The 14,380-nt window shown below is 46.7% G+C and overlaps 1 protein-coding gene across 1 annotated transcript in view; it reads left to right on the forward strand.

The window, feature by feature from the left end:
* The first annotated feature begins 10,062 nt into the window (after positions 1 to 10,062).
* Positions 10,063 to 14,380, forward strand: part of EIF2B3 (eukaryotic translation initiation factor 2B subunit gamma) — a 100,726-nt gene continuing 96,408 nt past the window's right edge. Inside the window, exon 1 of the mRNA XM_055139687.1 lies at positions 10,063 to 10,196. The gene's annotated coding sequence lies outside the window, so the exon portion shown is untranslated. The remainder of the gene's footprint in view (positions 10,197 to 14,380) is intronic.

The following is a 14,380-nucleotide window of genomic DNA, read 5'->3' on the forward strand; positions in this document are numbered from 1 at the left end:
GGAAAGGAGCCTGACCTGGCATCTCCTGGGACAGGTGTCTTGACTTGGAACCAATGGGCAGAAGAATTTGTCATCCTAGAATAAGTTTCTAACCCTGGTCCACAGACCGGTCATGTCCTGCCCATCCTCATAAAAGGTAATAGCAGCAGTTAAATAGTACAGCAGCTAGGGCGCTTTGCCTTGCGTGCTGCTGACCTGGGTTTGATTCCTGGAACCTCATATGGTCCCCTGAGCCCAGCCAGGGGTGACCCTTTGGTACAGAGCCAGGAGTTAGCCCAGAGCATTGCTGGGTATAGTCCCCCAAAAAGTAATTGCTGCTTAGCATATGGCATGCCTAGCTTGTAAGGTTCTGTTATAAATACTGATTGGCAAATGTTTTTAGTATAAATAGTGGTGTTTTTTAATACCTATCTGGAGGTCAGTGACATATTTCTCTTGGTTTTATTGGTCTGCAAATGTAAAGGCTGAAAACTACAGTCATAGAGATCAAAACCTTGAGATGGGTTTTGTCAGGAGAAGGGCCAGTAACACGATAGCCTCTCAGTCCCACAAAGCTGAAGAAGGAACAAGTACACCTTGACAAACACAGTGAAAGTACCACCTCCTCCTCCCCACCCTCACACTCTGACCTCACCCTCAAGCATGAACCCAACCCAGTGGCAAAGCTCCAGGTCAGGTACTCCCTTTGCTTCCCGTTTTGTCCTCAAGAGGGCGCACTCACGATGCACAAACCATGAAGCTTTCCTGGGTCTGAGCCTCTGTGTCCTTTGACTGGGTGTGCTCAGAGGCCTGTCACCCCAGAGTAATGAGTTTAACATCCACCCAGACTCCTCAGTCCCTGCATCTCAGGTGGTCTCCAGCAAAAATCTCCACCTACAGCACCTTCGTGCCCAGGGAGCTGAAGGACCGCCACTTTTTACTCAGCTGTACCTGTGGTGCCTCCTGGCTAGTCCCAGCCCCCATGCCTGCCCCATCTGGTGGTCTTTCCCTCTTCTACCCCAGTAAGGGCCTGGTCAGTTTCCATATGTAAGAGCTACTTGATTTCTGGCCACAGGGCCTTTGATCTGTCTTACAAAATTAGTCCCAGACTGTATATGTTGTAATTTGATTCTCATCCAATCATTGATGCAATGAACAAACATAGGCACCTATGTCATGCACCATAGTAGGTACAATGGATGAAACAGTGGTTAGGGAACTAGAGATTTGACCCAGTAGTAGAGCACAGGCCTTATATGTGTGAAGTACTGGGTTCATCTCTAAAATCATCCAAAAAGAAAACAAATAGTGGCTTAAACATATCATTTTTGTCCCCTTGGGAAGAGACATATATTATGCAAACTATTGCATAAACAGTATTTAAGAGTTCCAAAGGGGAAGTGAAGGGCTTTGTCAGGAAACAAGTGAATGATTCAAACTAATGGTATGCTAACCCCTTAGGGGAAATAATTAAGATACTAAAGTGGTTGAGAAGCATGTTGAGGCTTTTGAGTGTGTGTGTGTGTGTGTGTGTGTGTGTGTGTGTGTGTGTGTGTATGAAACAATAGCTCTGAAGGCCATTTAGGATTTTTTTTCATTGAACAGAGCAGTTGAGGTCCTTGAGCAAGAGAGTGATGAAATTACAAACATTTGGCTTCGGCAGCTATGCAAAAAATACGGGCCAGGGAGAGGCTGAGGTAGGGAGGGATCCATGCAGGAAATGATAGACTGGGACATGGAACAAGGTGAATATTCATTTTGACCATTATTTTTATTGGTTGAAGCTATCCATTGCAAGAAATCTTCATAATTTTTATTTAAAACTACAAAAATAAAACTATAAGTGCACAATAAGATCGTTTACAAGTTAGTTTTCTAAAAAAATATTACAATAAACATCTTCCTTGCGTACTTCGATCTTTCTTTGTCTGGTTTTGGTTTGGGGTCCAAACCTGGCTCTGTGCTCAGTGGGACTATATGCAGTGCCAGGTATTGAAGCAGGATCTGCTGTGTGCAAGACAAGCACCGCAACTCCTATACTATCTCTCTGTCCCTTATTTTATTTTTTTGGTTTTGGGGTCACACTGGGCTGTCCTCGGGGGCTGCTCCACTTCTGATGGTATTCAGGGACCAGGCAGTGCTGGGGTTCTATACTTATACTTAGTCTTTTGAGCTTCTCTTGAGTTCCCTCCTTCGCCCCATTCCTTTTTTTTTTTTTTTTTTTGGCTGTACATTGATTATCTTATGTTACCTTCTCAAAAACTCCATGAAGTTAGTGTTTTTATTATACCCATTTCCAGATGAGAAACTTAGAGCAAAGATAAGTAATTTGTGGACAAAGGAGATACTTAAATGGGCTAGTAAACATGTTTTTCATGCCAGAGACTCAGGTTCCATCCCTGCTACTTCATGGTCCCTTAAAGCCCCCAAACTGGGAGTCACTTCTTTGCACCTTCAGATATGGCTTTCTGCCCACCCCCAATTCAACTCCACAGAAAAGATTTTCATACCAGAGAGAGCTCAGTGGGACTGAGCTTTGCATGTAGGAGGCACAAGCACGGTCCCCAAAGAACAGAGCCCAGGATGCAGGAATAGTATGTAATGAACTTAGGATTTGGAGAGGTGATTGCCCACTCCAAAGCCAGTGGACAGGGTGACTAAAGGGTCCTGTATATTAACTCCCTTGTCTGTCAGGTGTAATAAATGTATTTTCTCCACCTGTATCTTTGTATTTTTTTTTCTTTTTGGGTCACACCTGACAATGCACAGGAGTTACTCCTGGCTCATGCACTCAGGAATCACTGCTGGCAGTGCTCAGGGGACCATATGGGATGCTGGGAATCAAACCCAGGTCAGCCACGTGCAAGACAAACACCCTACCCACTGTGCTATCACTCCAGCTCCTCCACCTATATCCTGCCACTTATTTCTACCTATGTTCTTCACAATTACCAATTTAAAATGTTAAATTTTGATGAATTTAAGATCTTTTTCTTCAGGGGAGAAAGTACATGTTGGCTACATACCAGGGAAGCAATGGAGTGCACTAGTTAAATCACATTCTCCAGGCTCAGCCTGCCTGTAATCATATCCTGGCTTTATCACATGCTATTAACACATACCACAACAATAATAGCTAAGGATTTTTCCAAATTCTTAGTTTCTTTAGCTTTCTTTGTATTTATTTGTTTATTTAATGTTTTGAGCCCCACCCAGCAACACTCAGGAATTACTCCTGCTGGGACCATATGGGATGGCAGGGATCAAACCTGGGTCAGCTGTATGCAGGGCAAACATTCTACCTGCTGTACTATGGCTCCAGCTCTTAGCACCACCAGAAGTGATCCCTGAGACAGTGCCAGAAGCAAGCTCTGAACACAGGTATGGACTGGAAAAAAAATAATAAATCCTCATTTTGCACAGTTGTGCCAGACCATAAAATTGTCTCTGGAGTTAGAAACTGAGCAAAGAGATCTTAATAAATCCATGAAGGGGGGAGGGGGAGCAGAACAATAGTACAGAGGTAGAGCATTTGCCTTGCATGTGGTCTGCCTCAGTTTGATCCCCAGCACCCCATATGGTTCCCCGAGCACCACCACGAGTGATCCTGAGTGGAGTCAAGAGTAACCCCTGAGCATCGCAGGGTGTGACCCAAAACCAGTCATCACCATCATTAATAATCATCATCATCATCATCATCATCACCAATGAAGGGAATTATGATTATCTCATAACCTCTAAAAAATTATTAAACTCATCTTGTACTGCCGATTATAAATGCATTAGATAATTAAAAATTAGTAAAGTCGAATGTAATTAGTACCTTGTAATCAATGTTTTTCATTGAGAATTAACTTTTCATTGTACAGGGAGCTGGAGATAGTATAGGGATACAACACCTTGTATGTGGCTCAGCCCAATTTATTTCTACCCTTGGCACCATATGGTCCTAGAGCATTGCAGAGTGCAGCCTGGAGGCCGCCGCAAGCACTACTGACAGTGACCAGGGGCAGCCCTGCCATCTCCATCACTGCCGGGTGTCCTGGATAAAACTGCCACCAAGCAGCTCCACATCCCTAGGCACTTGCCCCGAACTATTGTTTGACCAGGAATTTAAGGGAGATTTCTCGTGCACCACCATGTGTGCAACCCTTGAGCACAAACCTAGGAGTAAGCCCTGATCACACCCAAAAAATATCCCAACAATGAAATATTTGTGTGCTTGAAAGAAAAATTAAAGTCTTACCTAAGTAATGAAGTTCCATTCTAAGCTCTTTATGTAAACAGCATCCTTTGCTTGTCTTATTTACCATGACTCTTATTAGGTAACTATATACAAAAATTAAAATTTTTAAGTTTCCTAAATAGAGTGAGTTCTTTCATTTTTATCTTTCACTCAAAACTAAAAATTCCCTGGCCCCCAGCAATCTGGAACCAAATGAAGGAGATGGAAATTAGGATGTGTCCTGCAAATTCCCAAAGAGACATCTCTGGTGAACTGTGGAAAGAGTCTCTGAGTCAAGGCCCAATTTTTTAAAGAGTTCTTTTGTCTCCCACAGTTCAAAGAGCTTGACCTTCTTGAACTATTCACCTGCCATATGCATGCACAATCACACAAATATCCCCTAAAGAACTGTGAACAAGAAATAAACATTTTAGGAAACAGCCTTATTCAAATATTTATAGAGAATTTCCTGTGTACTTAGAAAATAAAAACAAAGAATAATAAACATGAGGGGGCTGGAATGATAGTACAGCAGGTAGGACATTTGCCTTGCATGTGGCCGACCTGGTTTCAATTCCCAGCATCCCATATGGTCCCCTGAGTACCACCAGGAGTAACCCCTGTGTATTGCTGGGTGTGACCCAAAAAGCCAAAAAAAAAAAAAAAAGAATAAACATGAGGCAGAAGTAACAATACTATAAATTGACTCAGTCAGAAGGGCATTGCCAGGGACCAGGACTCTAACTGTATCTTTTCAAATGGGAGGTTATGGGAAATTTATGGGTAGCCCTTAATTCAGTCGGTATTATTTACTTAGCATGCTACGGGTCCTGGGCAAGTACTTAGGGAAGGAAAAACAAATATCATAGCCTTTGTGCTCAAAAACTTCCTCAGTGTCCCCAGTGTGTTAGGGAAGACATGAAACAAAACAGAATATAACTAGAGGTAATGCAAGCCAGAGGAAATAATCTAGAGAGTGGCAGTTCTTTTTAAAAATTTGGGGGAGGGTCTCCTCAGAAGTGCTCAAGGGATCCTAGAGGACTCCATACCAACCAAGGTGGTTCACTGGTAGGGCCTAGGGGTGCAGAGCATTCAGGCCTAGGGGAGCTGGAGACCACCAAGGCTATTCCCACAGTGCTCGGAATCAAACTCAGATCTCACGTGCCCTCACCCCTTAGCTATCTCTCCCGCCCAAGGCAGCAGTTCTTAAAGCATGCACCAAGGACCCCTGAAAGAATTCAGACCTATGAAAGGGCTCAGTCAGGTAAAAAAGATTTGGGGCGGGGGGGAGGGGGGGAGCAGAGAGGGCACACCTGGCGGTGCTCAAGGATTACTCCTGGCGTAGCTCAGGTCACCAATGGGGATCGAATCATCTTGCCTGTATACAAGGCAAGCTCTCTGTGCACTCTACTATTGCTCTGGCCAGATTGAAAAAAAAAATTTCAACATAGGATTTATATGCCTCATTCATTGTATTGATATTTGCCACATGGCACAAAAGCAATAATGGGTAAAACAACTGATGCATTAGCATGATACCAAAGTATTCTAATAGTCACGGTATTCTTCACTGCCACACAATTGCAGTAAAAAGTAAAATAATAAGACAAGGTAAGTTTACTTAAGGATGTCTTTAATAAAACAACAGCATCATTTTTGCAAAATCTCCATCTTTGTGTCACTTGTCACTTGTCATCCCGTTGATCTTCGATTTGCTTGAGCGGGCCCTAGTAGCATCTCCATTCGTCCCTGTCGCGTGCTAGTGCAGCCCAATGACATCTGCTCACTCCAGGAACACAAAGAGCCTCAAACTGTTTGTTCAGGGTTTTGACAAAGAAGTCTGACCATCTCGTAGGTGGGTGGTCTTTTGATGTCCCGTGGAATCCAGCTGGTAACAGCACTAGTCCAACGGTCGTCTCTAAATCGCATTATGTGTCCGGCCAATCTGATTTTTGACGACTTTGCAAAAGAGACAGCGTCCCTGGTTCTTGGTTGTTGACAGAGGTCGGAACTCCGGATTCCTTCTCTCACTGTCACTGTCACTGTCATCCCATTGCTCATCGATTTGTTCGAGCAGGCACCAGTAACGTCTCTCAATGTGAGACTTATTATTACTGTTTTTGGCATATCAAATACGCCACAGGTAGCTTGCCAGGCTCTGCCGTGCGGGCGCGATACTCTCAGTAGCTTGCCAAGCTCTGCGGGAGGAGCTGGAGCGATAGCACAGTGGTAGAGCGTTCGCCTTTCACACAGCCAACCCATGTTCGATTCCTTCTCTCACTTGAGTGAAATGTGATATTCCAAGCATAGCTCTTTCGATTCCTCTTTTCGATATCCAAATAGTGTCCTCATCCTGTTTTCATAGAGCCCAGGTCTCTGAGGCGTATGTTAGTGCAGGAAGAATGGTGGAGTCAAAAAGATGTGCCCAGAGCTGGAGGTTCTTCATCCTCTTAGCAACTTCTTAGATGCTCCTGAAGGCATTCCACGCTGCTCTCTTCCTCCTGCGCAGTTCTGGCGCCAAGTCGTTCCTCATGTTGAGTTCTCAACCCAGGTACACATAGCTGCTGCATTCGGAGATGTTTGTTCCATTGAGAGCAAGTGGAACACCAGGGACTAATTCATTTTTCATGAACATTGTCTTGGTGAGATTCAGCTGCAGTCCAACCTTTCCACACTCGAGGTCGAAGTAGGCCAGCATTGGTGTGGCTTGGCTAATATTTGGTGTTATGAGAACGATGTCATCAGCGAAGCGGAGGTGGTGTAGTTGCTGACCACCTATCTTCACTTCCATTCTTTCTCATTCCGTTCATCGCATAACGTTCTCGAGGGTGGCACTGAAGAGTTTCGGTGAAATGGTATCACCCTGCTAAACCTCTCTCCTTACGTCAATGATCACTTCCTTGTAGAATGGTGAGATCCTGGTGGCGAATCCATAATACAGCTTGAGGAGAATCTTGATGTACTAAGTTTGAATGCCCTGTTTGTCTAGGGCTTCGATGACCACTTCAGTCTCAATAGAATCAAAGGCCTTCTTTAGACCGATGAACGTTAGACAGAGCGGCATCTTGAACTCTCGAGAAACTTCAATAAGCTTGGTCACCGTGTGGATATGGCTGATTGTGCTGAATCCTTTTCGGAATCCGCTTGCTCACATGGTTGTCCTTCATCTAGTGTTCTGCCTATTCTATTCAGGATGACTCGGGTGAACAACTTGTAGACGATGGACAACAGGCAGATTGGGCAATAGTTGCCGATGGTGTGGATGTCTCCCTTCTTGTATAACAGAACACGGTACTGCTGATTTTCCATTGGAACGGAACCTTGAATACAGGTGGCATGTGAAGAGCCGAGCCATTGTGTTGATGAGTACTGGCAGCACACCATAAGACAATACCCATTTTCCATAATTTCCGCACCATATTTGATATTAGAGGCCGCCCTAAAAGCCTCCATCCCTCTCAGAGAGCCCGGCAAGCTACCCGTGGCGTATTCGATATACCAAAAACAGTAAAAACAATGGGCTTCATTCACCTGACACTGAAAGAGCACCCAATGCAGCAGCATTAAGAAGGATGAGCAAGGAGAGGCTGATAAAATTTCAGGGACGAACTAGACTGCCAAAACAAAGAAGGACTAAAATGATTGCTGTACTTTCAACACACGTACACTGGCATCGGAAGCATCCATTGAGGACCTGATGGTGCAAGCGCAGAAGATCCACGACATCATTGGTCTGACCGAAACGAAAAGGCATGCATCACATCGTGCCATTTTCAATACTGGAGAACTGTTCCTCAGAATATGCGACAACAGAGGCATCGGAGGCATCAGTGTCCTTGGCCATGAGCATTGATTCATTCGAATGCTTAACAACCTGAATCGGACGATTATGCCTGAATAGATGTGGCTCACTGCCAGCAGTTTCTATCTCATCGTCTTGCACCAACATCCAACTACAATGAAGAAGAAATTGGGAAGTTCTACATGGAGCTGGAGAAGTTCTATAAAGAAGACCTGATCATTGTCAGGTCAGAAGACCAAAGACAAGATCATTGTTGGTGATGTTAATGCCAAGATAGGACCGAGAAGGTCGCCTGAAGAATTCCACATTGGGACCCATGGCCTAGAATGGAACAAACAGGGTGAAAGACTGTCTGAGTTCATCATGTCGAGCAAGACCATCCATAGTAACTCACAGTTCCAGAAGGCCGAATCTAAACGCTAGACATGGGAGTCTCCCGGTGGACAGTTCCACAGCGAAATTGACCACATCATATTCAACTGATGGTTTTGCCTGACAGATGTCGCTGTTGTCCCAAAATTCCAAACGGGATCGAACCACCGTCTCCTTCATGCAAAATTCTACTTCGGGGAGAAAGGACTGCATACTTTAAATTTAAGAGAACTCCCAGCATGACCACCAACTGGGAGCTCTTTGACACTATTGCGGCAACATAGGAAGATGCCGTCGTTGACAACATCGACGAGAATACGATTGACTGGTTCAGCATCTCCATGACTGCATGAGGAATGCCGAGAGTGGGAAAGCCACAATCAGACACCTGTCTTCGGAAACTCTCAAGCTCATTTGCCAACGTGGTTTGGCATGAGCCTCAGGCAATCACAAGCTAACGTTCGAGCTTGCAAAGCTGTGCAGAGAAGCGATAAAGGAAGACCTCAAAGAGAGAAGAGCAGCAGTGTTGGCCGATGCAGCAGAAGCCGGGAAAAGTATTCAAAACCCTCGCCTGTCCTTCGCCAACTACAAGACCAAGATGACTGCCCTCTGATGTCCTGATGGATCTATCACATCTTCCAGAAGGGCAATGGAGAGGATTATTCACAACTTCTACTCGGATCTCTTCTACAGCCACGTCCACCTGCCCACATACCAAATTCTACAGGATGTATATGTCGTTCCCAACGTCCTCCCTTCTGAAATCCGACACGCCATTTCATCGGTAAAGACGCATACAGCACCCGGTCCAGACAAGGTCAGACCCGAACACCTGAAGAATCTGTTGCCATCTTTGTGTAAACATCTTTTTAATATTCTAGGCGATAAACTTGTAAGCACACATGTAATACTTCTGTGCATGCTGATGTATGACGCTCGTCTCCAGGAAAAATACTTTGTGTGATTTGGTTATCTGAATTGCAAACTATAGAACACTCCTTCGAACAATGTTTACGTCAAAGATAGCTGACCAACATAGTTGACCAATTATCAAAATGAATAAAGCAAGGCAGTCAATTCAAGGAAAACCACTAACAACAGTATTTGTTGCTCAACTCTCTCTCCCTCTCTCTCTCTCTCTCTCTCTCTCTCTCTCTCTTCCTGTGCTTAATTCACAAATGACTCCAAAGACCCAAAAGATCTTCATTCTCCAGCCTCCCCAACCCCTTTGCCTCTGCCATCATTCACCCTGGGTAAGGCTGTTACCCAGACAGTCCTCCCGCCTCACTCTCTGCAGCATCTCTTTGCTGATGTGTGATGGCTCAGGGATGTCGCCCTTACCGTTCCGTCGGGTTCAGAATGGAGCCGGAGAGTCACCTTGCATTCAGGACCTGGAGCTCCCTGGTTTTCAACGAACAATTGATGATTCCGCCACTGGTCCGTCCCCCAAGAGCTTTCTTTTTCAGCAGAGCGGGAGAAAGGCCCAAGGCCGTCGAAAAAGAACTCTATTCTGTTCGAGGGTTGGAGGAGGCACGCTGTGGGAAGGGACGAGACCAGATATTTGTGAATGAAACAGAGCGCCGAGGCCCCGCCCACGCCCCGCCCCTCCCGCCCCGCCCACGCCGGTATCGACAGCTCGGCGCTCGTCCCCTCTGCGCCTGCCTGCCCGGCCCATCGAGCCGCTCCGCCGTCGTGCGCCTGCGCCTTTGGGCTGTCAGTCGCCCGCGGCGTGGGGAGCGCTGGGATCGGTTTCCGGACGCCGGAGCCGAGCTGCCGCCGCGGCTGTTTTCCCTGGCGGGCCGCGAACTGCCGCCGAGGGTGAGCCGCGCGGGGGAGGCGGGAGACGGGCTTCCCCGAGCCCGCGGGGGAGAGCCAGAGCGGGTGCCGAGCGCCCAGAACCTTCCCGCTCGCGTGTTCCGGTCCGATCGCGGAGCCGCGTTTAGGCATGAGACGGGAGCGCGGGCTGGGGGAGAATTCGGGCCGAGCCGCGCTCTCTGAGGCGCCGGGCGGAGAAACTGAGTTTCGGGGAAGGGAGAGCACCTGCTCGCGGCCCAGGAGCACCACACGCTCCGCCGGGACGTGACGCCCTCAGCCCGGCTCCCCTGCCCTCTCTCCCGCAGCGCTCCATTCATTCCTGCTGCCTGTTTTCAGTCGTTCGGGTGCAGTAGGATGGTAGCGGCCACACACTCCAGGTGGTCTGCCGAGAGGCGAGTGGGCGTCCCACTTGGGGAGCGCGGTGATGACAGAGGCGTGTCTGGGCGCGGGGAGCACCGGCTCCACCTGAAACGTGCGAGGCTGGTGAGAGCCGCGGCGCCCGACGCGGGGCGTGCCGGTCGCCCTGGTACCCAGGTTATCCCCGGGGACCTCCCCCGCTGGCAGTTGGGGGGGCACTCAGGTCGCACACGACGGAGCCCGGCTGTGTGTGTTCACCCGCTGTGGCCCCATGTGGCTCCCAGATGCTGCGTTCGCTCGCACTGCCTGAGCGCCTGGCATCTGCCGGGCGCTGTGCAAGGCACCGGGGCTGCGCGGAGGCCGGGAGCCCGCAGCCCGCGGCGCAGAGACACCGAGAAACACGCGTGGGAGCAGGCACAGAAAGGCGGCGCCGGGCCGGGCGAGGTCAAGGGGAGCGTCCAAGGGGCAAACAGGTTGGCGTATTGTAGGCTAGGTACGTCCGGAACCGAGTCTTAAAAGTTTAATAGGTGATTACTAGGCATCTGGGGGAAGGGAACAAGACCAGCAATACTCTAGAATTATCTAACAGATGGTTCCTGTTGGCACCGAAGGCTTTTCACCACCCAGCTTCTGCCTTTAAAATGACCGTTTATGTCGATAGTGCTTGCATAGGATTGAATTATTTTGTGTCCTTTGCCTAAATAGTTCATGACATCTACACATGATACACCCTGTGAAGTAAAAGCTGTAACTTTCTTCCTCTTAGAAGTCACGGAAAACCGAGATATAGAAAAGTTGTGTAGTTTGCCCCAGTCAATATGCTGGTAGCTTGTTGAAGCTAGAATTCAAATCCAGCCTGCCCGGCTGTGGGATCTGTGAACTTGGCCAGTATTCTTCCTTCTAGGATCTGAGGATGATGAGTGTTGAAATGTCAGACCCCTGGTCAGATCACTAACAAGTGACAGAAGTAGACTTAAACTCAAGTCTTTGTGACTGTAGGGTTCCAGTGCTCTTATTACCATAGTCATATCAAATAGAATGTGGGTTCTGTAGTGCCATATTGAAGTTAAATTCCAGCCAGAGGGGATGGAGCGACAGCATAGAGGGTAGGGCGTTTGCCTTGCACGCGGCAGACCCAGATTCCATTCCCAGCATCCCATATGGTCCCCCAGCACTGCCAGGAGTAATTCCTGAGTGCAGAGCCAGGAGTAACCCCTGTGCACTGCTGGGTGTGACCCCCCAAAAAAAAGAAAAAAGAAAGAAAAAGAATAAGCTGTGAGTACCCTGGGTATGGCACCAAAACCAAAACCAAAAAAGGTGTATGGGTAACCCTAAAGAAAATGGCAGGGACTGGAGCAATAGCACAGCGGGTAGGGCGTTTGCCTTGCACGCGGCCAACCTGGGTTTGATTCCCAGCATCCCATATGGTCCCCCGAGCACCGCCAGGAGTAATTCCTGAGTGCAGAGCCAGGGGTAACCCCTGTGCATCGCCAGGTGTGACCCAAACAAAAAAAATCCAGCCAGAGGGTATAGCAAGTAAGGTGCCTTTCCTTGCACGTAGCCAACCCAGGTTTGACTCCCAGCATCCTGTATGGTCCCCACACACTGCCAGGAGTAATTTCTGTGTGCAGAGCCAGGAATTATTCCTGAGCATCCCCAGGTGTGGCCAAAAAAAAAAAGAAAATCCAATCTGGGGTAATGCTTTCTCATGACTCTGCTTTGGAAAAATGGAAATGACCCCATTTTGAAGTTGTGGATGTTGTACTAGAACCTTTACTTTGTCCTTTGAGTAGACAGTTTGTAGGTGCTGCAGTTTAGATATTGATGGGAGAGACCCAGCTCTTACTACGGTTATGATAAACATGCAACATTATTTGACAGTCTGAAAAAAATTCTTTTTCTGAATGTTGCCATTTCCATTTGCACTTAAAAGATTATATCACAGGCACATATGCTGCCTGAGCCCATGTGCTGCTTGTGCCCACGTGGCCGAGCACATGTGGTGCCCGAGCACATGTGTCGCCTGCATCTCCCCCCTTGAGATGTGTACTTTCATGCTTTCGTGTCCAGTGCTAGGATGTGTGTAGAGCTTCCTCCACCCTTGGAGAAGCCCGAGTTCTCTCTTGAGCGCGTTACTCCTACTGTTCTTTTCCACTTACCTCTTCCTCCTTCCCTCAGAAACCTCTAAATAAAATCTGTTACTTCAAAAAAATAAAATGAAATAAAAGATTATATCACATATTATAAGTCATGCAGTATTTTCATTTTTTTGATGCTGGTATTCAGACCAAGTCACATGTAAGGCCTGCACTCTGCTGTGAGCCATATCCTAATCCAGACTCCTTTTATATTATTTTTATTTTTTGCTACATTTAGCTGTGCTCAGGGCTTACTCCTGGCTCCGCACTCAGGGATCCCTCCTGCCAGGCTCAGGGAACCATTTAAGATGCCAGGAATAGAGCCTGGGTCAGCTGCGTTCAAGACTAGCTCTCTATCCACTGTTTTTATTTTTGTTTTGTGTACTTTTAAATCAGTAAAGATTTATGACCTTTAGCTGGACCTCTGCTACATAGTAGCTGCTGAACGGCTTGAAAGTCAAGCAGTTCATTTCTTACCTTGAGTTTGAAAAAAGGTATTACTTTGGCTGTTTTTGCAGTTAACCTCCGAAAATCTAAGTTGAGATGTAAGCCTGCATTTGTGTTTATAATGATATCTTTCATAGTTGGAGGTAATGAGAAGACTGGAATAGATCACTGCATTTTTCAATTGAGAAATATTAAGTCATTAATATTAATATTAATGAATTAATCTCAATATCTGGTTTGCTTGTATTTACGCTGTTTATTCTAGTCAGAGGGGCTGGAGCGATAGCACAGCGGGTGGGCTTTCGCCTTTCACGCGGCCGACCCGAGTTCAATTCCTCTGCCCCTCTCAGAGAGCCCGGCAAGCTACTGAGAGTATCGAGCCCGCGTGGCAGAGCCTGGCAAGCTACCCGTGCATATTGGATATGCCAAAAACAGTAACAATAAGTCTCTCAATGAGAGACGTTACTGATGCCCGTTCGAACAAATCGATGAGCAACGGGATGACAGTGATTCTAGTCAGAAGTAGTAAGAATTCACATGTCAGAAGTTCAGCTTCTTCAAGATTCAGTTCAAGCATAACTTACCTCTACAGCCTTCCTTATATTTTCTAGGAAGTTAAATCCTCTTTTCACTATTATCTTCACTTATGCTTATGGCATCTTGGAAATAGTCTTACCATAAATACAAATCTTACATCTCTAATTTCCTAATATTTTTCTTCTCTACTTAATTGTGAGAAGCTCAGAAGGCAAGGACCAGTTTTGTTTCATTTTGTTGTTGTTTATTTTTTGCTTTTTGGGTCACAACCAGTGATGCTCAGGGGTTACTCCTGGCACTGTACTCAGGAATTACTCCTGGCAGTGAGTGGGGGGGGACCATATGGGATGCCGGGGATCGAACCCAGGTTGGCCGCATGCAAGGCAAATGCCCTACCCGCTGTGCTATCATTCTGGCCCCGTGTTTTGTTTTGTTTTGTTTTAAATGCATATCCTTCCTCCATTCCATTTCCCAGGATAGAGCCAAAAATAGGTATTAATAAGTAAGGGACTATGATAAAGGTGGTGGTTACACATCACTGTAGTGAATGAACCTTTTTTTTTCCTCCCAAAGGAAGAAATAGAAACTCTATATTTTGCCTGAACATAATCTACAATTAAACTGTCACTGTCACTGTCCCTGTCACTGTCCTCTCGATTTGCTCGAGCAGGCACCAGTAACATCTCCATTGTGAGACTTGTTGTTACA

Source organism: Sorex araneus, chromosome 5, assembly GCF_027595985.1.
Source record: "Sorex araneus isolate mSorAra2 chromosome 5, mSorAra2.pri, whole genome shotgun sequence".
Taxonomy (NCBI): domain Eukaryota; kingdom Metazoa; phylum Chordata; class Mammalia; order Eulipotyphla; family Soricidae; genus Sorex; species Sorex araneus.